The following is a 26,729-nucleotide window of genomic DNA, read 5'->3' as shown; positions in this document are numbered from 1 at the left end:
CGATTCTGACTGCCTTTGCCCAAAGGTCACAATACTGCCGTTTGCATTGCAATGTGCCGCTGTGCGGCTTCGCTTATACTGCACTGCACTTAGCCTAACTAACAAGGGCGGTTGTCTTCAGATAATCTGCTTTCTGACACATAGGCCTATCATGTTCCATCTACAAAGTCTTATCACTCATAATCACAGAGCAGAGATCACCGTAGCCCAATATGCAGTGGCCACTGGCCAGTGGGAACTATACCACAATCTCTGCGTTTATAACTTTATTGTTTGGTTTAGTTGTGTTAAGAATTGATTCTGTTTGATCCTTGATAATGGATCATGTGTGCCTATGGGGACAGGCTTTGTTCATCCATGAATTTCCATGCTCTGCGTATCACGCTCAGTTCAGCGTGTCACTTTGTGCCAGGCTATCTGCTATTTTATAACTTTTTATTATTATTATCATTATTTTTTACATACATCTTCTCTTCTGGATGGACCGTCGGAGACTGAGTCCACGGCCAAATATATCAACTTCGGGGTCCTTGACAATGACAAGTTTAAGAACCCTGAGCTAAAGGATCACTTTAATAGGACTCATATTTGTTCCACGTATTTAGGGTGACACCTAGTGGCCCGTGTGTACCGGTACTACTTTATGTTGTTTTTTTTATACATTCTGGTTGTAGGATATTACAGTTTTTTACGATTGTTAACACACAAAAATCGAAAACTTGGCACAATTTTCACAACCTTCACTTCATGTATACCTAATCACTCGACACAATTTGCATTACATCACACTCCCTTATCTGCATCAGACTCTGACTTTCCTTCTTTACACTCAATTACACATCACCTTGTTGTCCAAACACTATGTTCAGTTGTTGCACACACATAAAATCTCAAAGATTCAACCTACAACACACAAATAGTCAAATCTCTAAACATTCAGGTCTGGTGAGCCATTTTTAATTTTCTATCAGGACTGCAGCAGGCTTGAGAGCCTCTGTTTTGTTTGGTGAACAATGGAGAACCTTGAAGAGATCGACAACCAGAGAAGGAGAGGGATAAGAGTGAGAGGAGGAGGTACAGTATGAGGAGTAGATGGATAGAGAGAAGGAGGAGGAGGAGGGGGGAGAGGAAGAGGAAGACAAGGAGAAGAACTAGGAGGAGGAGGACATGGTGGAGGATGAGGACATATGGTGGAGGAGGACATGGTGGAGGAGGAGAACAAGGTGGAGGAGGAGAACAAGGTGGAGGAGGAGGAGGAGGAGGGAGAGGAAGAGGAGAAAGAGGAAGGAGAACGGTCATATCTAATGAGATTCGGGCAGCTGTGGTTTGACCATGTGACCATGGTTTGACCATGTGAGCGAGGCTGGCCATAAATAAATATATATAATATATATAATAATATATTTTTTCTTCTTGTTTTTAAGAGTAAAGAGAGCCTATACTGTCAGCTGTCCAGCAGTCCAAATATTATTAAATTACATTTCAGAATGGTAGACCTGAGGCCTGAGGCCATTGTCATTCATGTGTGTTCCATTTCTATGATTGTGTTTTCAAATTTTCACTTCATTGTGCTGTAAATGCTTGGTAGTGTGTAACCAAATGATAGTTGTGTGTACTCAATGAATGGTATGTGTGTGTCATTTGAAAATATGGCTGTGTGTACCAAATGAAAACACGAGTTCCATTTTGGGAACAGTTAAGTCTCAGGTGTGCCCAAAAGGTAGATCGTGATCTTCCAGTAGATCACACAGGCTGTGCAGGTAGATCACATACATGGCCCTAAACTTATATAATAATATATATATGTTTGGCATCTGCCACTTGAATTAAGGTGATGTCGTATAATTTCGATAAATTAACTAACTAAGGTACTATTTTCACTAAGTCAAGTAAAATGTTTTAAAGTGATCTCATGCACCAAAAGGTCTTTCACTCAGAGGCTCCTGATTACATTTCACATATATTGTTCTAAAAACCTTTGAAGCTGCTCGGAGGTGTGAATGAAACCAGATCCTATTGTTTGCCACAAGAACATGTGTTTTGCATAGTCCTGCGATCAGAGAGGAGTGGAGTTTTTACTCTTACTGATTTACTGGGTCAAACTGTTTTAATTCACTTCTTCCTGTTCTGTTCCATTTCAGTTCTGTTATATTTAACTATGTTCATTAGAGTGTTCAGTTTTTCATCTAAAGACCGGTTATGTTTTAACTACAATTTGTCATTATATCTTTAAAGTAGTCATCTGTTGCTTTAGTGCAAAGTTAGAACTATCCCATTGTCTCTGCCAGAGAGGCCCGCCTCTGTAACCCTGTAAACCTGAATAAGCTAGTAGCCCAGATTTCATTGGTCAAAAGAGTCAGGAAATGCCTAGTTCATCTACTGGAGAGGAGGGATCAGACCTTAAGTATATAACACCGTGTATTTCTTGTGAACGAGGCTGGCTGTTCGAACGAGTCTTCATTTGGCTCCACTAGGCTGGTTGGAACAGACGATCGGCATGTACCTTTTTGAGACATGTTTGCTTTGTAGCGATTGAATCTCTTGTGTTTTACCAAATAAACGCTGAGATCTGGAGAAACCTTTGTCCTGCCTTTCTTCTAAACTCCTCACACATCGGTGATTTTATACGACAGTGACTTCATTGATTGACATCAAAAAGGGAAGTTCAAACTCACAATGCAATACGTTGTTTTCAAGAGTGTTTTGCACCATCATCAGTATTCCTAGTGCATTTGTCTAATATGTAACTATTTTCAGCAATGGGATCATTCTTTTTTTGGTGGGTAGATCTGGTTGAGCTGGTGATTTTGAAAGTAGCTCTATGGCCTACTATAAGTCTAAAAAGTGTGGGCACTCCTGAGTTAAGAGATTTGATAGCAAAGAGTCATCATGGAAAAGGAGAGTCAGGGTTTAGCATTTTGTGTGTATTGTTTTCAGATTTGTGTGTGCAGTTTTGAGAATGCCGTTATAGGTTGTGAAAAACGTGTGTTAACAATCGTGAAAAACTGTGAGCAGTGGTGGAAAGTAACTAAATACATAAAGTACAATTTCCAGGTATACTTTACTTTAGTATTTTGTAGATTTTGATTATTATAACAAAACATAAAAGATTTTTATACATTTGAAAACTTGAAATGGGAACTTCTGCACAATGAGAACTTAAGTACATTTTGATGTCAATACTTTTGTACATTCACTCAAGGCCTACTTGAGTGAAACAATTTATTTAATTCCAGACATTTACAAAACGGAGTATTTTTATATTGCAGTATTGATACTTTTACTACTACTTTTAAGTAAAACATTTGAGTACTTTTTCCACCACGGAATGGTTGCTAAAGGGTCGGTAAGAAACAAGTCAGTGGGACTGTCAGAAAGGCCCATGGTTGAAATACATTTTGGTTGGAGAGTTTTACTGTCAAAACCGGAATTTTCAGATTGGGTGTCATATAGTGATGGAAAAAGGCATGGAAATTCTATTTCTAATAATCAATACCATACCTACTCAACCAGAATCAATGTGTATTATTTAAGTTGGGGCCTTGGGGGCCACATCCTGCCACACTAATAGCCAGCGCAACACCCCGTCTGCCTTCTCCTACCAAACCACACCGTTTGCACACATCTCACTGTAACAACTGTGCCCAGAGTCACATTGTTTCTATGCATTTTTGTTTGCTATGCTCCATTTTCATGTATTTTATTATTTTCTACCAATCTGCTGCTCTACGAATTTTTCCTAATTATCTGCTGGACTATATGCTACAAGAAGCCAGTGAGATGCATGTGTTGCCATAGCAACAGCAGGCAGTGATTGAGAAGCCCCGCCCACAGCTCACCTGGCTGATGGAGTGATGGGCAATCACAATGTTTGGGCCACCTGGAGAGATTGACTCTGTCAGTCCAGAGTGGAGGTGCAGAGAGACAGACAGGCTACTGGAGAATAGTAGAAGCCCTAGGAGGGGTCCACGCGCACCCCCCTTATTTTTTTTTCTAGTCTGGTTTTTATTCATCCTTAGGACCTCTAAAATAATACTTTTGATGATCCCAAGAACAAAAATGGTCCCTTTGGTGTTTTCTTCACTGTTTTATGAGTCATACAAGTGCTGCGGGATTACTGGCAGGAACGCCTACGAGCCCGCCTTTTAGAGACTGTGGCACGCTCAATAGCCCAGATAGCCCAAAAGTAAACATACCATTTTATTCTAGACAACCTCAGGTTTCCAATGAGACCAACCATGTCATGCTCCCATGTCGGGAAGGGCGGTCAATACGTAATGATTCAAGTTAAAATAACATTTCGTGAGGGGAAAAAAGGCCATGAACCATTTTCCGAATGACCCCTTGACCTGTCACTTCAATATATGTGAATGGAAATGGGCTGCAGGGGTAGCTACAAGCCTCCCCTATACAGACATGCCAAATATATGCCAATTTCATGCAGTTTTGGGCAAGAACCATGCAGCTTTGTGAATGCAGTACAAATCGTGGCTTAATCCCCATAGTGTTGTTGTAGTACGGCAGTTAACCAAACCTATTGTGCATTTTATGACTAAAGCATGAAACTTTCTACAGTGTTTCTATATACTATGAAGTTTGTTTTCAGACGTGGAACCACTTCTGAGTTGATGTCTGTAACTCGTTCGGTTAGAGGCTGTACACATCGGGTTGTCAAAAACATGCATTTTCCCTTTTTTGCAGGCACAAAGACAGTAGGCTATATCAATTAGAAGGGTTCTGGAACCCACTAGTCATCATCAAATTGCTTTAATAGGTTAAATTAACAGTAGAAGATATGTCAATTGGGTTTCATGGGTCATTAGGTCACACAAACACCTCACATAAACACAGACACAAAAATCGGATTTTCCCAACCATTTGTGTTCAATTGGATTGAGCATTGGACATCTCTTCTTAACATATCCTATTTGCAGTAAAGAGTGTCTACCATGCAATGACATTATTAGAGAGGCCTAACAGTCTCCTGAGAATGAACAAAGGGCAGACTTTTTGCACTTGCATCGCTTCGTGCACCCTTTCTTGCAACCACAATGTATCAGTTCATAGCAGCTCTGTGAGGCTTCTGGAAGGGTGGTCCACAGTGGCTGCCATCCCAATTCTTCTTTCACCCAGCCCCAATCAGAAGGGCTAGGCTGGATGAAGGGAATGGCATAGAAGCCACATTGATGACCAACAGGGCACAGTGGCACAAGTCCCGTTGAGTAAGATACAATCAAACCAAACTTCAGCGACGGCGGAAGTCGTCAGAAGAGGTGAAACAGTCTGTAGTACCCAAAGTTCACACTCGGTCTACTGACACTGACAGCCATGTCTGTACTAAGGACAGGGCGTGCTTCTTCTGCAACAAGCTAGCAGGCTCTAAAAAAAAACTCAGAAAAGTGCTGAAATGAGGCTTCAACAAAACAGTTGGACTTCAATGTTAGACAAGCTGCTTTGGAAACGGAAGACACTGAGTTACTAGGCAAACTTGCACCTGGGGACATGACTAACCAAATCATGTACTATGGTACTGGGCTCCATCTTAATTTTACAATGTTGTAATTGTTTAATCTAAAGCCAACAATTAGGGGCCGGAATGTTGGAGCCAGTTTTATGTTTTCTTTATTTGTTCACCTCTAATTAGAATCCCTAGTATGTCATGTCAATTTAGTGAGCCCTTTTGCACTTCCTGTATAATTTCTCCCCTTCAAAGTAAAAGCTCCCCTGCAGTGATTTTGGAACAGTTATTTGTAACTTTTATTTTGAAAGGTTCACTGGGAGCCAGGAAGCATGGTTGCTTGTTTAAGGCCACTTGACATGCATTTTTTAGACAATGGAAAATGTTTGGTGAGCCAGGGGAAGGCATACACTTAGCCGCACTTACTCAATATTGCATACTTATTATTTCATGTTTTGTTTGGAGATTTTTGGAGGGAATAAATATTCTCCAGTTGAGCCACAATACCTCTCTGCACCTCTTTTCTGTTGGAGTAATATATGGAGTACGAGTCGAAACACCCCAGGGCCCTCACCATGTGGAGTTAGAGGTTTGGATGTCGAATGCCTCTACACATTTCTTTGCATATATTTATTTATTTTTGCATTTATTTATTTATGTATTTATTTTTAGTTATGGCAGTTTTAGCCCTCCATATGGACTGACTACATCAACTCAAACCCAGGCCTCTGACTATTGGCCCATACCATCTGTCTAGAGACAGGTTTCCCCTAGCCATGGTTCATGACTCGTATTCATATGAGAGTCATGAAGAAACTTCACCCTGTTTTTGGCGAACGCTACATTTACAAAGAATTAAAATATATAAACATTCGCATTTCAAATATAAAGTACTCACAATTTGTCCCACGGGTGTTAGTTAGTTACAGCACCAGCGATTAGAATTTCTGCATCCCGCGTTGTTTAATAAAAAGCATTTTTATCCGAGCTGTTATTTTGCCATTGGCTTTCAACTACGCGCCCCTATCGGTCGGGAGTAGGGTGGCACTCGGTGTGTTCGATATAGGTATATACGCTGACCGCCCTGCCAATACAGACTAATAGGCGAGTGCGCTCCCGGTGTGCAACTGTGGATTTCCCAAACGAACCCCGTTTGAAAAAAGTAGCCGGGGAGCTCGGATAAAAATGCTTTTTATTAAAGAACGCGGGATGCAGCAATTCTAATCGCTGGCGCTGCTACTAACTAACACCCGTGGGACAAATTGTGACTTTATATTTGAAATCTGAATGTTTATATATACGGAAATCTTGTAAATGCAGCGAGCGCCAAAAACAGGGCTAAGTTTCTGCATGACTGTCATGATAATCATCATGGCAGTCATGTTTCAGGGCTAGGTTTCCCCAAAGCATTCACTTACAAATCTAGTGAACATTTAACACAGAAAACATTTCCCAACATTTACAGTATATTTGTCAATACCAAAGTAATCAATAAACCAGGTCTTAAACAACCCGTCTCGTTGCAATCATATGAAATAGTATGTATTTTATGGTATTGCCAGACACATGCACCCCTGCAACATGGTGCTATTGCCAGACACATGCACCCCTGCAACATGGTGCAACCCAATTTGAATCCTCCACCTATAAAAGGAGCAGTGGATTCAGTCGTGATCAACTCTTTTGTGTACTTTTGACCAGGAAATGAGGATGGTGTGAGTAGTGGGTGGTTGACAACATAGTAATGATAACTTAAAACTGTTTGACTTTGAAAGGAATAAAATTATGTTTGACCAACCAATTGTCTCTGTCCAAATGATGAAATGAAATGAATGAATATAACTGTAAAACAAGTCAAGATCAACTGATTGTTAACTTAGTTAAACAGCAAACTGTTGGATAATGACTGAATACGGAGGGAATGTTGAGTATGAAATGAGGTTATGAAAATGAAAATGAAAAACAATTAAACATGTGTGGCTCAAGAGGAAAAGTGAGAAAGCAGTCTGTCTTTATCACACTGCCTAAAACAGAGAGAGTCTTAGTCGAGCACTTTGACGTTGTCTGTTTAAAGCCAACATGGCTCCAGGTGCCACATTTTGAATGTAGTATAATGTTCAGCAACTGACTATAGACTAAAGACAATACATATTTTCATAGAAAATCGTGAATCGTGATCATCTCAATATTATTATTGTGGAGGAAAAACCGAGATTCACATTTGAGCAAGAATCGTGCAGCACTACTGACAGGCAGCAGTGTTCAAATGCCCTAATAGTTAGTCCACTAATAGTTGTCTTTCTGTTGTTGTCTTTCCTTTTTTCATTCATGAGAATTAACCCCTATAGGCCAGACCACCCATGACCAAAATTTCCAGAGTTCCAGAGCAGTTTAATAAGAAAATGGGCAAATATGACATCAACATTAACATCGACATTAATATCAACTTAAGTGGTAAATGGTGGGCCCTAATAGTTATAATAATAATTTTAAAAAAGCAGGTGGAGGAGGGGCGCCCCCATGACGATTATAAAAACATTTCGTCTCTGGGCCCTATTGTAAACCTATTGTCTTCCACTCACAGTTAACAGTTGTTGTATTGAGTTGTAGCCTACTGTATTTCTGCAAACTGTTAATCAATCAATCAATAAGCTGCAGTGCTAACACCCGTCCCACTTGTCCCACACAAGAGATACTTCTGTCCCTCAAATGAACAGTTTGGATGCTAGTTAGAGTATATAAATACTCTAAATTTGGACGTGGTACTGGTCACCCTATGCCTACTGCAAGTTGCAACATTCTGTATCATCCTGAATGCACCCCGCTCATTATGCGCGCGCTCACGCGATGTTGTGCGCGACCCAGTCACGTGATGCCGCCTCATCACGCTTGCGCATAGAAATACAAGATGGCGGAGAGTGCGGAACTGAAGGTAAATCGCAGCTTGAAATCATTATAAATTTACACAGTTGCCAGGCGTCTGTAATGTGCCAACTTGCAATTCTCCTCTGTAATTCCATCTTTAGAGAAGTAACGTCTTGTCGGAGGTGTTTCTAATGCATTAGCAAAAGTGGAACTTTGTTGAATTCCCTAGCGTGGGAGAGCATGTTTTTGTTGACATTGAGAGCCGCTTGCTCTCCGTTAAGTGTCCGTTGTGTTGTGTTTAGACATCAGTTATAACGTTACATGCGATGAGGATTCGGAGGAGTCCACTTGTTCTCTAATGACACGATAACCACACACGAACACGCTCAGATAGGCAACGTATTAGTTTGAAATAAGAAAGAAAAGTGAGCGTTTTTGCGCATACATTGTGGCTGTCAAAGTGTTTTTTTCTTTTTTTTTGCAACATGCTGGTTACCTTCCTTCCAGTTCTGAAATATATCTACGTTGTGCATGTAGCGTATAAATACACATTTCAATTACTGGCGGTAGCCAGTAGCCACTAAAGCATGTTAATTTCTGATAAAGCAAAAGCGTAAAGATAACGTTTATGCCTTTTGCACAGTGATGCATCTGCTCTTCACTCTACCTGTTGACGTCTGTATAAACACAAGCACGTGGGTTTACATTGGCATCCAATTAACCTGACTGACTGCACGTTAATAAACATCAAGTAATGTTACGCAAATTAAACGTTCAGTTTTTAATTAGCCTACTTAATACGAGTCACGACTCGAGCCGACAGACACGCACGGTATCCAGCGACGTGTCTCGGTTTCCAACTGTGCAGGTCACAGGTTGGTGAAATGGTGAATACTAGACTAGTCACTACTACTAGACAGTCTGAGGAGCTAATTTATGTTTGGTGGTTTAGGATCTATTTCATATTCTGTTTCTGTCACACGTGGAATTCAGAGCAGAGTTGTTAACTTGTTGGTGTGGTTGATGATGTGCAGTAATTTGCAAACCACCTGTTTGTTCTATATTATATATAGGCATTTATGCCGGTATTAAAATGTCTGAAAGAGAGTAAAATGATAGTTCCTTTACTTGATGGGCCCCCTATCCCTATATCTGTTGGCATTTATACCCTCTTGGGGAGATACTAGTGAGCTTAACTAAAGGTCTTTCGTTGTCCATTGACCATCTCAGACTGCATTTTGTTGCTCTGCCCCAACTTTTTCCTCAACCTGTGAATCCTTGAATAGATGAACTAGCCTTTAAAATTAAAGGGTTAGTTCAGATTTTTGGACTTATAGCTGTAGGAAATACTTGCCATCAATATAGTGGTGGCAAAGGTATTAATTGATTGCTTGAGTCCTTGTCCCGTGATGGTGATAGTTCTGGTCTGGTGTTGACCAGAACTCTGCCAAATAGCAGATCTACAAGCTCATAGCTACGAGCTTGTAGGTCTGCTATTTTTTGAGTGGTGCAACCACTCCTACAACCAGGAATGTCCGTATCATGTATCCGCCAAGAGCACGAGTGGTGTGCGCATGCGTGAAATTGGAACGACAGAAGTATGTGACATGGCTGCCACCTGCTGGACGCAAATCCAACTGCTGACTGTCTAGGTTCATTGATATCCATAATAAAGCAGAGAGAGAGAGAGGAGGGGGGGAGAGAGAGAGGAGGAGGGAGAGGGGAGTTGAACCACTCGGTTCACACAGGTGTGATTTTTTTTTTTATCGAAGAGCGACTGACATAGAAGACATTTTTTTAATCTGATCTCAGGTCAGAATGAAAACATTTTTAGAATCTGATCTCAGGTCAGAATGGGTTAAGGCCAACTAGAAAAAGTGCCAGTAGTACCAGGCCAGGTCAGGTTGTGGCTTCCTGGTGGCGCTATAATAGGCCAATGTGAAAAGGGTGCCATTTCTTGTTACGCCTTTTGATGGAAAAAACCCACCTGTTGGTGGTGCTATAACAGGCCAATGTGAAAAGGGTGGGATATATTCCTCAGCCTAGTAGGAAAGCGCGTGAAAGATTTCACGTAAATTGCACTCTGCATTCATGATTTGAGGCTTTTTGTTCAAAATGGGGCCAATCCTGCAAACTTTGAAAGACAATGTTAGCCAATTAGAATGGAATATGAAATATCGGACAGATCCGTATTCAGCACATGACTATAGAGATACTGTGTAACCATTTGTGGGATTTTTGGACAGAATCTGGAGTTTCTTGTTTTTACAAAAGTCGGCCTACGGGTGGCGCTATAAAAGGCAGATGTGAAAAATGCAGGTCAAAAGGGAGTGTAACGTTTCACGCAGTTATAGGTAAATAGGTAAGTTACAGGTAATTTATAGGTAAAAATGAAAAGCTGCCCCATGGTGGCACTATAACAGGCCGGAAAACTTGGGGCAGAGGTTCATCGTTGGCATCCAAGGAGTGTGTGCGCAAAGTTTGGCATCGACTGGGTTAACGGTGCCGGAGACTAGCTGTACGCAGACGGACGGACAGACACACACGCACACGCGAGCATGGATGGACGGACAGACAGACGGAGTGCAAAACATACTCTCCCCATGCCTTCGGCTGGTGGATACAATAATTAGCTTAAAGCCTATTTTACATTTTTGGAAGATGTGCCTTGTTTTTAGTTTTTTCAACTCATCAACTCATCAACTCATCTCTCTTAGTATCCAGTCAGGACTCAGTGTCCTTATTCATTACATCCAAAATCCATGCCTTTTTGCTGAAACTTCAGTATTTAAAACACTTCTGTTATAATCATGCACTAACAAAGGCGAGCACATGGGATTCAGCACAGCCGAGTTCACCTGCATGGCATGTGTTCGTCGAGGTGTGTGCGTCATAACTAAGTAGTAGTACATGAGACTTTATACCGGAAGTGTGAAGGCCTATTCATAGTCTGGATTTTCGGTGGTGAGGTGACCACCGAACTACAACGTGACGTCACAAGCCGCGGTGAAGAGCAAACCACCGCCACCGCTCCAGCCCTTCTCTCTGTTTTTACTCACCACCGCTCAATGTTATTTCAGCTCCGGTGGTCAGCTCACCACCGGAGCGGTGGTCACCTCACCACCGAAAATCCAGACTATGATTGAGTCTTTAAAATGCAATGTTTTGGAAGTAATGAGGACACAGACCTGATACAAGCACAGATTATTGCGACTCCAGCAGGTCGCATTTACTATGCATGTATGTAGTAGTCGCGACGTAGACGACATCGCCAGGGGCCCATCCCCATATATGGGAATGTCAATATATGGCCATATCACGCCTCGTAACATCACGCCTCCATATATGGTCACGCCTTGTGACACCATGTGACATCATGGAGACCCTTAGATCTCCATATATGGTTGTCAGTCCATCACGCCTCGAGTCGTGACATTACATGCTCCATTGCTCCATATGTCATTCTGACATCGTCAAACCCGAAGATTAAGGCCGGCCCTACCTGGGCCCTCAACAAACCCTGTAGACTCAAGACACTGCCCCTGCTTCCATATATGGAGCTGACCTGTTCTGACATTCCATTATGTTGATCTGACCTCATCAAACCCTGTAGACTCAAGACACCCCTTTAGGGCGAGGTCGCTTCTCTCCCTCAGGGCGTCTTACTGGTTCTGTGAGTAAGAGATGTGTTGAAGTTTATAAATAGATTTTGGAGTTTATAAATAGATTTTTGGGGGTCACGGTGGCACAGTCGGTAGTGCTGTCGCCTCACAGCTAGAAGGTCCTGGGTTCGATTCCCGCTGGGGACGCTGTCGGCACTGGGGGTGTGTTCCCTCCTCCGCGTCATCAGTTGCCATACCCGAGGCAGGTTTGGCGAAAGGGTCTTTGTCTGTGGAGTTTGCATGTTCTCCCCGTGTCCCCTAGGGTAGGTACCCTTACCCTCACAAAAACATGCAGTAATCCTGGTCTCTAAACTACCTGCCCCTGGCCAGCCGGGGCGCCTGATGGAGGGGAACTAGTCCCTCCATGTGCTACCTCCAGCCGGGGAAACTCTCCCCTGTCAGGTGAAAAGAAGCAGCTTGGACTCCTCATGCATAGAAGGAAGTATGTTGTCAGTCCGCTGCCCCCCCCCAGGTTGACGTATAGTGCCCAGGATTACATTAGATAATTGACACTGGGTGGAAAAAATGGGTTACAAAATTGTGGGATAAAACATAAAAAAAAAAAAAAAAAAAAATATATATATATATATATTTTTTTTTTTAGAACCCTAATTGGACTGCTATTTTAATCATTAATATTCTCAGTTTTTTTTATTCTTCTTTCACTATAAAGGAATGTGACACAAAAAATGAATTCAATGCTTCATGGGGTGAGTAACTGCTAGATGAAAAGTCATTTTGGGGGTTAAGTATACCTTTAAGGAATTCTCTGAAGGCTCTTTCTCTTTCTCATATTCTCAGTGCTCTATTCTGGCATTCTTGCTTCCTCGACTTCATGTTTTTCTACTTAACTGTGTAAGAAAAGAAAATCTACATAAGTATTAGTAACAAATTACTTGTCTGTGTGGATAAAGAGTGTGTGTGTGTGTGTGTGTGTGTGTGTGTGTGTGTGTGTGTGTGTGTGTGTGTGTGTGTGTGTGTGTGTGTGTGTGTGTGTGTGTGTGTGTGTGTGTGTGTGTGTGTGTGTGTGTGTGTGTGTGTGTGTGTGGAGAGAAATGCACAAGGGACAAGTATGCTAAGTTCATCATAACAAAGATAAGATGAAAAAGTGAAATTTACAGTTGGATAGGAAGTAAAGAATCAGACAGACTATTGCAGTGGATAAGGGGAAAAGAAATGGAGACGTAACAGTGAGAGTTGTGAGGTAAGCCTCAAGGTCCATGGCATGTCTTGTTGTGCGATTGATTTGAACTCATAGTCATTCCTGTTGACTAGAGTTGAAGCTGCTCATCTTGCCAGTTTGTTCTGTCAAACGTTTTCTTCTCGCACTGCAGTAACGCAGTGAATTAGGCACTTTATTTATGTGGTTTGGCCTCAGTCAAACTTTGTGTAGCTCCCAGAAAGTGGGATATGTTGATATTGAGAACAAGCCACATGCCTGGTCCTGTTTCTTCAGGTCCAGTGATGCCGGCCTCCTGGAGGTCCCCAAGACCAGGCTCTGTACTCGGGCCTTCTCGGTGGCTGCCCCCTTCCTCTGGAATGCACTCCCCAAACATATCAGAGACGTGTCCCCTCGCTCCCTACCTTCAAAATTGCTCAGAAAAATCACCTTTCCAAGTTGACTTTGATTTTAACTCGTTATTAGTGCTTTTAATTATTATGTTTTTACCTAAAAAAAGCATCTGTAAAGCGTCTTTGAGTACTAGAGCTATATTAATTCCAGACATTATTACTATTTTTTATTAACACAATTTCATTAGAAGACGTTGAAGTTCCATGGACTGGACCTGATTTGCTTTTTATTTAAAATCAAAACCTTTAGCAGCCCATGTTGTGCTAGGAGTTAGGGTTAGAACTCCAATAGTTTGTCTTAACCCTCTTCTCTTCACTCTGCAGCTGCTGCACTAACCTGTCAATACACGACTGTCTGTGCACTCACTGGCGGCTTCCAGGTGGAGACAGGCTATTTGTACAGCCAGTGGCTAGGTTAATCCCTAATGATACAGAGGCCCTTTCATTTTACACGGCTCCCTCCTTTAAGCACCTGCCTATTTCTGTCATGGTCATTGTCATTATCAGTGCAGTATTATTTTAAGTCTAGAGCATGAGATGTCTGTTCAGAAATCCCTAAAGTACTTGATGATTGTTTTTATCTTTGGATATGTTGAGAAGATGTGTATGTATGAGTGTTTGTCTGGTGTGTGTCACAAACTCAAGCTGGTTATTATACAGTACTTTAGTTTGGATTGGGGAACTTCAGTGCATCATCTCAGAAACCAAATGCCAGGACACGTAAAACTTGTGCTGTTGTTTGATGGACAAGTGTGTGATCAATCACATTCGCTTCACACAACAGAATCTTTGCAGAAACAATGCAAAACATGACATTGATACTGCATGACCTATCTGTTGTAGTCATAGCCCAAAACATACAGTACTAACTACTCAACTATGTTGTGTTGAGCATAGAGCACAAACCAGCACAAACTCAACTATGTTGTGTTGAGCATAGAGCACAAACCAGCACAAACTCAACTATGTTGTGTTGAGCATAGAGCACAAACCAGCACAAACTCAACTATGTTGTGTTGAGCATAGAGCACAAAGCAGCTTCATCCTGAAGCGCGTGATTTCTTTCTACGTCCGAGCATAGACATGGTAACACCCCGCCTGCCTCTGATTGGCCTACCGACACTGCCTGTCTTGCCTGTCCTCCGAGATGCAAGGGTACTCCGTGGTGGTAAATAATAAGTACAAGAGAATGGCAACACGCAGCAGTAACTTGTAACTTTATTTTTTGTAGAAGAGGCAAACTAATATTGTTTGTGCCGTTTGCTTTGATTGAATAATTGATTGAACAACTATAAATTGATTTGGATGTGTTCTAAATTAAAGTCTTAGTGTTGATTATCGTGTATTAATCTAATTATAGTAAACTAATACTAAAATATATATTTATTTATTTCCAACCACAGAGTAACCTCGTAGCCTCGGTCCCATCCCATGCTTACTTATCTGCAAAAAGATAACCTCGCGGCAGACTATCCAGCATGTAACCTCGCCTCACCAGGCTTTCCACCACCTCGGAGGAAAGTCCCTGTGGTGCATCTGAGGAGAAACATGGGTAGAAAAGCAACAAAAACAAGCTTGTAGATCAGCTATTTTAAAATAGCTGATGTTCTGTAGTATATAGGGTTAAAGTAGTTAAACTGACGTTGATACTATATTTCCTCGTTTTGCTGGGGACCCCCTAGGGCCTAGAACCCCCCTCAAGTATCCCTGGGGGTCTCCGGACCATGCGTTCCTGTTAAGCATCACTTAGGGCCGATTCATACTCCTATTTTAGAGCCGAATAAAAGTCGGTTCGGCTACAATGTGACGTCATTTGAGGTTCGGGGGGGGGGGCCGAAATCATTTCGAAATCATTTCGGCACTACAGCGCCGAAACAGCGATGAAATAGGAGTATGAATCGGCCCTAAGTTGGAGCTTCCCTTCATTCATGTAATGTAGTTGAAACACGCCTAAGTTCAGATATCTCAGTTTGGAGCTCTATTGTATTTGTAACTGAAAGATGCAGGTTTTCTTCGTTGTTATTATTCTTTTATCAAATTCACTCCTCGCTCTTCGGGTTTTAGTCAAATTTGAAGTACTGAAAGAATTGAAATTGTAGCCCAAATCAAGACAGATCACTAAATGAAGCTGTTCTTTGAAAACCCCTTCATCAAACAAACAACGCTTGCATCGATTTACTGCAGACTTTAGAAATCTTGTGTTAACGTCAGACACATCAACAAGAATGCATAAATGTGTGTCCCAGAGGGACTCGGCTTACCACCGGCGTACAACTTGTGTGCAGAGCTTTAACTAGGCCTGCTACACTGTCACTATGCCCCTCATTTAAAATGAATGTAAAAGTAAAAATGATTCAGCTGAAAAACATTGCTTTAACCAAACCATGTCTAGGTACTGTAGGTAGACTACTGTATGCACCTGCCTCTATCTAGTGTATTATTAGTTAGCTTATTAATAGGGACATACTTTGAAACTGCAGGACAACCACCAAACACAGAATCTACTAAGGCCTAACAAAATAATAGTTTGGTCTCCGGTAGGCTGTCATTTTTGGGCTGAGTCGGTAGGGAATTTATTTTTTTATTTTTATTTTTCGCCGGAAGGATGGGTAGCAAATTGCGGCCCCGAGTCCGACAAAGATCTGATTATTTCCGACATTCCGAGAGACCCGACCCAGCCAGGCAGACATACATGTGGACTATATAGAAATAATATAACGTATTGACCAATTACCATTTTATGGTTAAAGCGCGAGAGAGAGAAAGAGAGAGAGACACATACAGACAGAGAAAGAGCCTCTCTCTGAGAGGTTCCCTGCAGGCTGTGCGCTGCAGTAGAGGGTGAGAGAGAAAAAAAAAGTCTCGTCTCTTCCCGTCTCCTCAGCGTGCGTGCATTTAAAATTAACTAAACGGATAACGGATCTTTTGTTTTTTTTACACACAATCATCAGAGTTTTAGCAGAAGCAGATGCATTTACCGGTCTTGGATGAATGTGTACTGTACACCCAAAATCATCATACAGTATATACAGTTAAAGTGTGTGTGTGTGTGTTAGGAGAACCAACCAAACGCTATTTCGTGCTCAGACTGACCCAGGGAATAAAGTTCTCAACGGGCCCAAAAATGAAGGCCCGGCCCTACCCTAACTGGGTCGGCCCGAGGCCCGACCCGACCCTGAAAATAACCATAATGTTAAGCCTGAAGCCCGACAAAAAAAACAACATAAAAATACACCATATGGCGGCACGGCAATTCATTCATGGTTCAGTGTGAAAGTGAGAACGGAGATCAACGGACTTATCGAAATAAAGGAATGGATGTAACTCTCGTTAGAATAGGATATTAATGTTCCATTTCTAATCATTCTAATGGATTCCATAAAGTGGTGGTGGTGACTGCAGCTGAGTAAACACGAATAGCAGCTACAGCTCCCTCGGAGTCCCTCCCTTTAGTTTCCTCTGAAGTGAAGTTGCTTGTTACGTGTAGCGTTTAAGTTATATCACCATGGATCGTTTGGTTTTATTCATCGCTGCCAGCTGGGTTAATGAGATAGCTCAGATAGCAACATGACGAAAACCTGACGCTTCAGCTATCGTGTGATAATCCGATTGATTTTTATAAAACAATTAAGCATATAACTTGGCAAGTTAACTGGTTAGAGGCAAACTAGCGGTAGCAAGCAAGTCTCACACCGACACCGTTCACTGTTCTCTCTACTGTACTGCCTGTGCGCAGTGCGGGACTACGGGCTGCATGCTGCTCTGGCCTCGTACACACATGCCGGACGGACATGATCTGTTCTGTCTGTGTTTCATGGCTCAATGCTTTTCCAATGGAAGTCACGTGGTTTGACTAAACACTTTGGTTCGGCACATGTACACATGTGTGTATGAGGCCTCCGAGTCTAAAATGCCAGTGCGATGCGCCCCCCCGCCTCCAGTCCTCCTCCTGTCACAAGTGAATCGCCTAGCGCAGCCCTCTTCATAATACATACATACATGTAAACACAATCACATTACACAAATAACAGAAATGCTATTTTTATTATAATAACACATAATAAAAAAAGAGAGAAAAAATAACAAAATCACGGAAAATCACGAGCCCGAGGCTCGGCCCGGCCCGACTAATTAGCATAATTTGGGGCCCGGCTCGGCCCGATCACGTTGGGTCGGGTCGGTACCGATCGGGCCAGGTCGTGTTCGGGCAGAGTTTGAGAACACAGCCAGGGACAAACATAGCTGTCTATAGGAGTGGTTGCACTTGCACCACTCAAAAATGGGGCACTCTTATTGTGAGAGTTGCAGTTCGTCTGCTTGAAAATGTTTGAATAATGTTTAAATAAAATAAGTTAAAGGTTCTCAAATATAAACTTTAATCAAATTACGTTTTGCAGATGAGATAATCATTGTGACTTGACTAAGTGTGTAGTGCAGGCAGTGGGTACTCAAACTTTATTGTTGATCACACATTTATAAAAGGTTTATTATTAGTTTATTAGTGTTTTTCCAAATTATATTTGTCTTCCAGCGCTAATGCACTGCCACTGGGTATCACAAATCATACCATGCTCCAATATTATGCAAGCCAAATACTGTAATGAAATTTCTTCAGCTCACACACAGTGGATCAGAGCAGATCTGAGAGTAGATTTGAAGACTGCATGCTTGCAGCACAGACCAGACCTGTGATGGTGCAGACTGTTCTCTCTTTTTGATTGAAGGGCCAGGCTGGGCCAAAGTAATGCAATTGCAGCCCCTAGGCGGTCATAAGATGTAGCCTAACATCAGTGGGCTCCTCTAATGATACAGAGGACCAGCTCTCCTCCAGCTTGCTTTGTGCAGCCTACGTTCTCATTCTACTGCATTTCTTTGATCTGGCCCTCCACCAACCTCTCTAAACCGCCACCAGACAGAAGGGAAGGGTGCAGCTCTAAGCATGTTTACCAGTTCTTGTTTTACATTGGATTCTGCACCAGATTGCAGATTGGTACCCAGTCCTTTCTTCTCATTGCCTTTGTGTTCCTTTTATTTCGTATTTCTGTTATTTATCCTTCCTCTTCTTAAGCAAGGCCATGGTGGTGGGGGCAGGAGTATGTAATAATCCAGCAGGTGGCTTCCTGTCTGGCTCCACTTGATTGTAGTGGAACCATCCTATCCCAGTTCCTGGTCTGCTCCCTCCACATTCATGTTCTACCAGCAGCACTTGCATCCTCTGTTTTGGCATCAAATCACAAACCCCTGCTGGCTGTCATCAATTCTTGTTCACTTAAATATCTGAGGTTTGTGTTTTACATGCAGTATCATTCTCTGACAAGCTGGGACTAGACTCCTACCTTAAGTCGAGGTGGCACTGGTTCGACTTAGTCTGGCTGGCTTCCTAGGGGAAGAATGTGGCCAATAATTTATTTTCTCCTACAAAGAAACGTTGTCCTGTGTTGGAACTCTTTTGTGCTCTTATGATATTGACACCACAGAGAGAGCCACACACACACACACACACACACACACACACACACACACACACACACACACACACACACACACACACACACACACACACACACACACACACACACACACACACACACACACACACAGAGAAGAATGAGAGGAGGTATTTTAGAGCTACAGTAAGCCTGAGTCACAGGAGCTGGAAAGCTAAGAGGTGGGGGGAAGGGAGGACGTAGAGGGAAGAAGGATGGGGAGAGCTGCACACAGAATTAGGCACTCTACCCTAGCGCAGAATAGGATTTCTATGGTCAGGTAATATTGTGCATGTAAATGGTAAATGGTAAATGGTGCATTTATATAGCGCCTTTATCCAAGGCGCTTTACAGAGATTGTGCATTACATTCACCCATTCACACACACATTCATACACCGATGGCAGCGGAAACCATGCAAGGCACCAACTAGCACATCGGGAGCAATTAGGGGTTCAGTGTCTTGCTCAAGGACACTTCGACAGTAACTCTGGGGGAGCCCGGGTTCGAACTGGCAACCTTACGGTTACCATCCAGGCACTCTACCCCTGAGCCACCGCCGCCCCCCCGCCGCCCCGTACATACAAATACAAACACAATTTTGCAGATGAAGTGCATTAGCAAAAATAACTGATGCAGAAATCAGAGTCCTGCAACGGGTCGGTTATCCACGGATAGTAGGGTAGATTGACGGGTCAAAACGGGTGAAAAATTCTACTTTCATAAGTTAGCGGGTGCGGAACACAACGAAGCGCGGGTGGGTAACATTTTAATCAGAGCGCACTGCAGGATATTATAAATGGCAACTGGGTGCTTCTCAACAGCGGAGACGAGTTCAGTCCGCCATCACTGATGTCACATCACTGACCTTCACAATAGCGTTCTTTCTGCTGCTGTGCTACTTCCGTGTTGCATAGCAGTGACATCACGGCCGAATCCTTTCTTCCTTATCGTAGCATTTCACGTGTTAGTGTTTATCACTACGAGCTGTCTGTAGCCTATTTCCGTCACCTCGCGCTAACGAAACACCAAGGGATTATAAATACAGTCAAGTGCAAGATGTAAGCTAACCCAGGTAAAGTAATGCGTCGCACTGAAAGTTTAACTAAAGTTCTAACGTAATTCTCTGATACAGACATAGCCTTGGATAAGGCTAATCTTTTTTTTTAATCATCCTATCCTTGTTGATATATAATGCCATTTAGGTGGAAATCATGATAACATTTAGCGCTTTCATAGTTATATGGAGCATTTACCGTGGTGACGTTGATTTAGGTTATTCACCCAGCTGGGTTCAACGAGACAGCAGTGTCTCGTTAAGCCCCGACGCTTCCAAAACGAGCTATTGCGGATTAATCGATGGGCGTATAGAACATTTAAGCATATGGCAAGTTAACTTAAGTTATATGCTTTGATGCTTTTTTTTTTACATTTGTATTTATTTTTGGTATGTGAGTGATGCAGCACTTTACTTTGGTTTGGAGTTGAATTAAAACTCTAAAGTATTCAACCAGTGTGTGGACATTCTATTCAAAGTTTTCAAATGTTTAGCTCTAGGCATACAGTGTTATGTGTACTTGAACCATTCATTATTTAAAAGATGGTATTTCAGGCAAATATTTAAGTTATTAAAAAAGAAGCCTATCCATCATTGCCGTAGGAAAAAAAAGAAAAAGAAATCCTTGCTACCCATCCTTCCCACGAAAAAAAAAAAAATATATTCCTTGCTACCCATCCTTCCCACGAAAAAAAAAAAAAAAAAAAAAATCCCTACCTACTCAGCCCAAAAATGACAGCCAATCGGAAACCAACGTTTTTTTTTTAGGCCTAATGATAATAATATAGCAGTAGTAGTCTTCCGTGAGCGACAAGACGCCCCACCGCTGCCCGCCCACCACACCACACCACATGTAGTGTTGAATGACATACAGTCAAAGACAGCGAGCGGTCCTGGTGATACGAACAGGTAACGGGGCGGGCAACGGGCCCATTTTCTGATGCCGGGGCGGATCTGGTTTTGATTTTTATATACAGTAATCACGGGTAACAGCCAGGGCGATCCACGGAACTGATGGTTGACGAGCGGGGCGGCTGTGCAGGTTTCCAAAATTGGACTCGTGCAGGGCTCTGGCAGCAATTGAGAAGCTGTCCGCCCACTATGCCATCTGAACGTTGAATTTCCTTCAGTCTTAATAAACTGATGCCTCTCTACCTCGAAAATACACCTCTCCTTGAGACAAATATGAACTATTTTAAGGTTAGGATGCCGAATACAAATGTTTTATCACTTGCATCGCTGTATGTCAGGAATGGATTGAGCAGCTGCTGGTGCATGTTTGCCTGTTGGAGATGGAAAGAGAGACAGAAAACAAGGGCACTTTTTTTTGTTTGATGAATTGATAAAGTGATCTATAGGATAGTTGTAGCTCTACAGTGTTGATTTGTGTGGAGCTCTATGCTGTCTGAACTGGAGACTCGTCCAGAACAGACTTCATACACACCCCCTGCAGGAGACTTGGCTCAGATCTGAACCCATTTGATTTGGCTTTTTTTTTGTTGCTCCATTTATTTGTTCCATTTTACCACCTGTTTCCTGGTTGTTTGCTTTTGACTATAAAGCTAAAGCTGGACAGCAGGTGTTTGTTTGTATTCACTGTGGGTGAGGTAGTATTAGTTTGTGTCTGTGTTTGTGAGAGAGTGCCAGAGCTGGTTTGCATGTGTGCTGCTTGCCTTTGTGGGGATGTTTTAGTAGCAACTAACCATGCCTTCAAATTCAATCTATCTGAATACCTCTCCTCTATATCTCTCTCTATGACTCTCATCTGACGTGTTACACTGGTATAGAGGTAATAGAGCATAGCATATTCAAATAGCAAGCCATCACCAAGTAGCATCTCCATTTAAAATAATAAGTGGGTCTAATAAATACAAATAGCCTATTTTCTTTTCATCTTCAGTAACGGTAAAACACATGACCCGAAAAAGGTCAGTGGACAAAAGTACGGATGGTGCTTTTTGTTTTTGGGACTATAATAATGCAAAAGAAAGAGCGGCTAACCGAGCACTCAAGAGTTCCAAACGACTCAAACGAGTCTTCATCAGGGAACGTTTCCAAGTTCCAACATTCCCTAGTTGAGTTGGAAGTCGGCCATGGTTTAGGGTTAGGGTTAGTAGAGTAGACGATATAGACTACCTGCAACATACTATGACTTTTGTGCATCTGGCGTTGTCGATCATCCCCAATCGGCCCGTGTTCGGGGGAGGGATGTCGGGCAGGGAGTGTGATATCACTGCATTTATTCCTACAGGCCGGGGTGGCACCTGTCAGTGTCAGCAGGGAGTGTTGGGCGGGAGGAGTAGGACGAAGGCTCTACGTCCTCCCGGTGGTGGCTCCTCACTGGCAGGTGAGTCAATAGAATACAACAGCAGTGACAACACACACACACACACACACACACACACACGTGTGACTGTGTAGCGAGGAGAGAGAGAGAGATAACTCAAAGCTTTCACTTCGCTCAGAAAATGTGTCCAAGTCCATCCAAGCTGCCACTTCCTTCCTTCCCCTGCTGCTTTCATGAGCGTGTCTGCGCGTGTGCCTGCTCGCACGCACGCATGCACGCACGCACGCACACACACACACACACACACACACACACACACACACACACACACACACACACACACACACACACACACACACACACCTCCCCCTGTGTTTTCTCTATGGAGCTGTAGAAAATTTCATTTGTTTTGGAGGCTCTCTCTCTCTCTCTCTCTCTCTCTCTCTCTCTCTCTCTCTCTATATATATATATATATATATCTCACTCACTCACTCTCACTCTCTCTCTCTCTTGCTCCACCCATCCCCCTTCACTCCATCCATCACCCTCCCCCTCCCTCTGTAGGATAGTGAATTAATGCTCCCAACCCAGGCAGGCCAGGCCTTCCTTCTCTGCCACACAGTTTCGGTCTTGGTTGTTTTTCTATCTTGCATGTGCCTTTGCCTTGTTGTTATTTTCCTGTCATACTACTGAAAATGCGCGCACTGACTCACGTACGCACACACTCGCACGCGCACGCGCACGCAAGACAGCAGACGTACTGGAGTGAGTGTGAATATGGCCAGAGCTCCTCACCTCTTTATGTGGTTTTTGGTGGTCTTTGTTTGGGTTTATTATGATTTCAGTTCCTTGTGCTGTGTACCTGCAGCCGTTATAACACTGCCTCATGCCACCCGCTTTGACTGCTCAATGCAGGCCAAGGATTAAACAGAATGCAAGAAGCTGTTCAGTCTGCACAATGTGAAAGTAGAACGAAGATCAGCTATTGTTCTCTTTACATTGGACCGTTCCTCTTTTGTTTACCTTCAACCTCCTTTGTTGGTACTTCCCGTTCATACGCCAAAGTTATTATGCAAAAGAATAGAATCAAGCAAATTCCCAAAGATGCCTCATTTTTTTTGTCATGCTATATGCACTATTTTAGACTAAAATCTTTAGTGTAGTTTAGTTGTCACTGCAATGCGTGTAATTACAATGACAGAACCTCATGAATCCTGAGTGGAAAGAACAATGTATACTAGCCTCCAGTGCCTCCACACCTCCTGTCTTGTATGGTAGAAGAACGAGCAAGGGCAGGCAATGGTCAATATAAAAGTAAATGCATTGCTCTCTGTCTATCTCACGTTTTTGGGTCAAGCGCCACTGTTTTCTCTTCATCCTGTTTGTTTTATCTATGTTTTCAATTTTTTCTCTCTCAGGGCAGGCTAGAGGAATGTTAAACATTCTGTCCAGTCATCCACAGTATGGTGAAAGGGTGTGTGTGTGTGTGTGTGTGTGTGTGTGTGTGTGTGTGTGTGTGTGTGTGTGTGTGTGTGTGTGTGTGTGTGTGTGTGTGTGTGTGTGTGTGTGTGTGTGTGTGTGTGTGTGTGTGTGTGTGTGTGTGTGTGTGTGTGTGTGTGTGTTTAATGTAAAGCAGAACTTGCACTTGTGTATTTATATTTGTCTCGGGTCTCTGTGTGTATTTGCTTAGTGGAAGTTGAAGGGAGGGGAGTATGGGTTCACATGCAGGCTCTGTCATACTCTGTTTTGTCACTGGCCAGTGGCCACCTCCTTGAATATTTCATAATATTTCACCAGCAGGAACAACAAATCATATAGGAAATATGTTTTATAGTATTTGTATTGTTTGTATTATATGTACTAGTCCATACCCGTTGGGGGTTAAGGACAGCCAAAGTAACACACAAGCTAGCCTCGATACCCAGGCTTTCATTTTGTCTGTGCGAAAAGTTCAGACAAATTGCTGCAGGAGAAAAATACACCACATTTTCAGGACAGAATCTCTACAATTGTAGGTTAATTACTGATGATTTGAGTACAATGGAACAAGCACCTGGTGATTTTTGTGTTATCCTTTTACATTTGTGCTCGGCTACGTAGTACCTCTCTGTAGGCTGTAGGACTATGATCATCTCTATTTGAGCTACTAAATAAACCATCAGGTAATCTCTACTGGCACAGATAAGCCTCTATAGCAGTGGTTCCCAAACTTTTTCATGTCAAGGACCCCCAAATTAGCCCACAGACCCCCATTTGATGAGATATGCCAGGGACCCCCATAAGAGAAGCTTTTTACGGCTCTAGCAGAGATTCTCAACCCGTTTAATTTCAAGGACCCCCAGTTTGACCTGCATTAGGTCCCCATTTAATGGCATTTCTATCGCTAGGAGCCCCAATTTATATTGTAAAATCATTGTTAATTTAACTCTGAGAGTGTACAAATGTACACTCTCAGAGTTACATACCCATAAGGGTCCATTTGGTTCCAAACTATTATTTAGCTGGGGACCCCCTGGAACTTCCTCAAGGACCCCTGGGGGTCCCTGGACCCCAATTTGGGAAACATTGCTCTATAGAGACTAATATAGATGGCCTTTCTTCTTGTTTGTTTTTTGAGTAACTTGATCATATGCTTCAAGGCCTGTTTGAGTGGTATATTTTTATTTTACAATGTGCAGCACCACCTATGGACCGATTCACAGAGGGGTTCCCTGGGCGCGGCCATTACTGAGGTGTAATCCATGGAGCAGGTGCTCCGTAGGCCAGGTGTAGCTAATCAGTGCTGCAGTGCATGTTGATATAGTGTAATAATTAAAATTATGAATTACATTTTTGGTCAATAATTGTTCCACACCCATTTTGGAGAAATCAAAATTATGTAAATTTTCGACCAGATGGAGAGGTAGTGAGATAGGCTGGGTACTGGCACTGGATTCAAGTGTCTAGCCAAATGGATCAGAAATGCATGAAGTATTGTTTTGCCAAAATTCTGGGCGCATTGTCTATGTGCCTAGTTGAGACCGACAGGCATTTCTCTCTTTGTTAACTTGTGACTGTGTATAGGTGTTACAATTACCACTGTTACATTGCCCATTTCTGCACTGTTCTGTAGTGGATTTGTTCAATTAATTATTGTATTTATAATGTTTTTTTTTGGTCAAGATGTGTTTGAGTGCTACCGTAGCAGGCAGCATAAATAGCTGTGTACAATGTACATTACATTAGTACTAGTGTCCAACCTTTATCAAAATTAAAATGTAATCGGATCAAATGTGTGACCTTAATCCATTTTGGGGCGGGAACCCATTTTGGTGTTTTAACTGTTATACTTTAGCTATTGAAAGAGAGCAGATCTACAAGCTCGTAGGTCTGCTGTTTTTGAAAAATCGTGAAAATGCGGCGTCCTAAATGGGTCCTAAATGGGTTAAAATGGAATTGTGATCAAGAAAGATCTTGAATGGCACCCGTGGTTTGAGGTAAAGAGTGCACACTGAATGCGTTGTGAACTTGTTTATCGCCTATTTTTGGGGAAGAGGTATTGTATATGTAGTGTAGAGTGAAAAAAAAGAGCAGACCAAGTAGTACAGAGCCAACATACAGAGTCATGTTTACACAATATTGATGGTTTAACCCATTCTGACCGGGCACCCATTTTGGTGTCAGCATCATGTTATGCTTTAGCTATTGAAAAATAGCAGATCTACAAGCTCATATCGCGCCACCGAGTGGCGCGATACGAGCTTGTAGGTCTGCTATTTTTGAAAAATCGAAGAGCGACTGACATTTTTAGAATCTGATCTCAGGTCAGAATGGGTTCATCAGGACCAGTGCGTGTCCGGCGGAAACTTCGTATGAATCTGATCTCAGGTCAGAATGGGTTAAGTGGTTAAATGTCTAAGAATACAATACATATTAACATGAACCCAACCCCACACACATGATAGTGCTGTCAAACAGGTCTATAGCATGAGGCCATCTATGAAATGTAGTGTTGGCGGGTGCTTCATTTCTCTCAGCTAAGAGGTCCTTCGCCTGAAAAATGTTGAAGACGTTGAAATCCCTGGCATCCCTAGTGTGTGTGTGTGCGTGCGTGTGCGTGCGTGTGCGTGTGTCACTGTGTGTGTGTGCGTGTGCGTGTGTCACTGTGTATGTGTGCGTGTGCATGTGTCACTGTGTGTGTATGTATGCATGCAGTGCACACAGGTTTGTGTATGAATATGAAGCAGCATAAACAAGGTGCTCTGTGTTTGGTCTGTAAACAGTAGTTGGCCTGCAGGCTGCTTCCACTGATACTGTTGTCATTGTGCATAATATATACTGGAGCTCTGTTGGTCAGCAGCA

General features: G+C 42.5%; 1 protein-coding gene across 2 annotated transcripts in view; it reads left to right on the top strand.

Moving 5' to 3' along the window:
* The first annotated feature begins 8,369 nt into the window (after positions 1 to 8,369).
* Positions 8,370 to 26,729, top strand: part of LOC310855065 (E3 SUMO-protein ligase PIAS1-like) — a 45,231-nt gene continuing 26,871 nt past the window's right edge. Inside the window, exons 1-2 of one of the 2 annotated variants that reach the window (XM_083759925.1) lie at positions 8,385 to 8,390; positions 22,352 to 22,447. The gene's annotated coding sequence lies outside the window, so the exon portion shown is untranslated. Of the gene's footprint in view, positions 8,391 to 22,351; positions 22,448 to 26,729 lie in introns of both variants that reach the window. The other variant, XM_083759926.1, reaches the window with a different exon arrangement.

Source organism: Protomyctophum parallelum (genome assembly GCF_964188405.1).
Source record: "Protomyctophum parallelum genome assembly, chromosome: 2".
NCBI lineage: Eukaryota > Metazoa > Chordata > Actinopteri > Myctophiformes > Myctophidae > Protomyctophum > Protomyctophum parallelum.
This window is presented reverse-complemented; position numbering and strand designations above follow the sequence as displayed.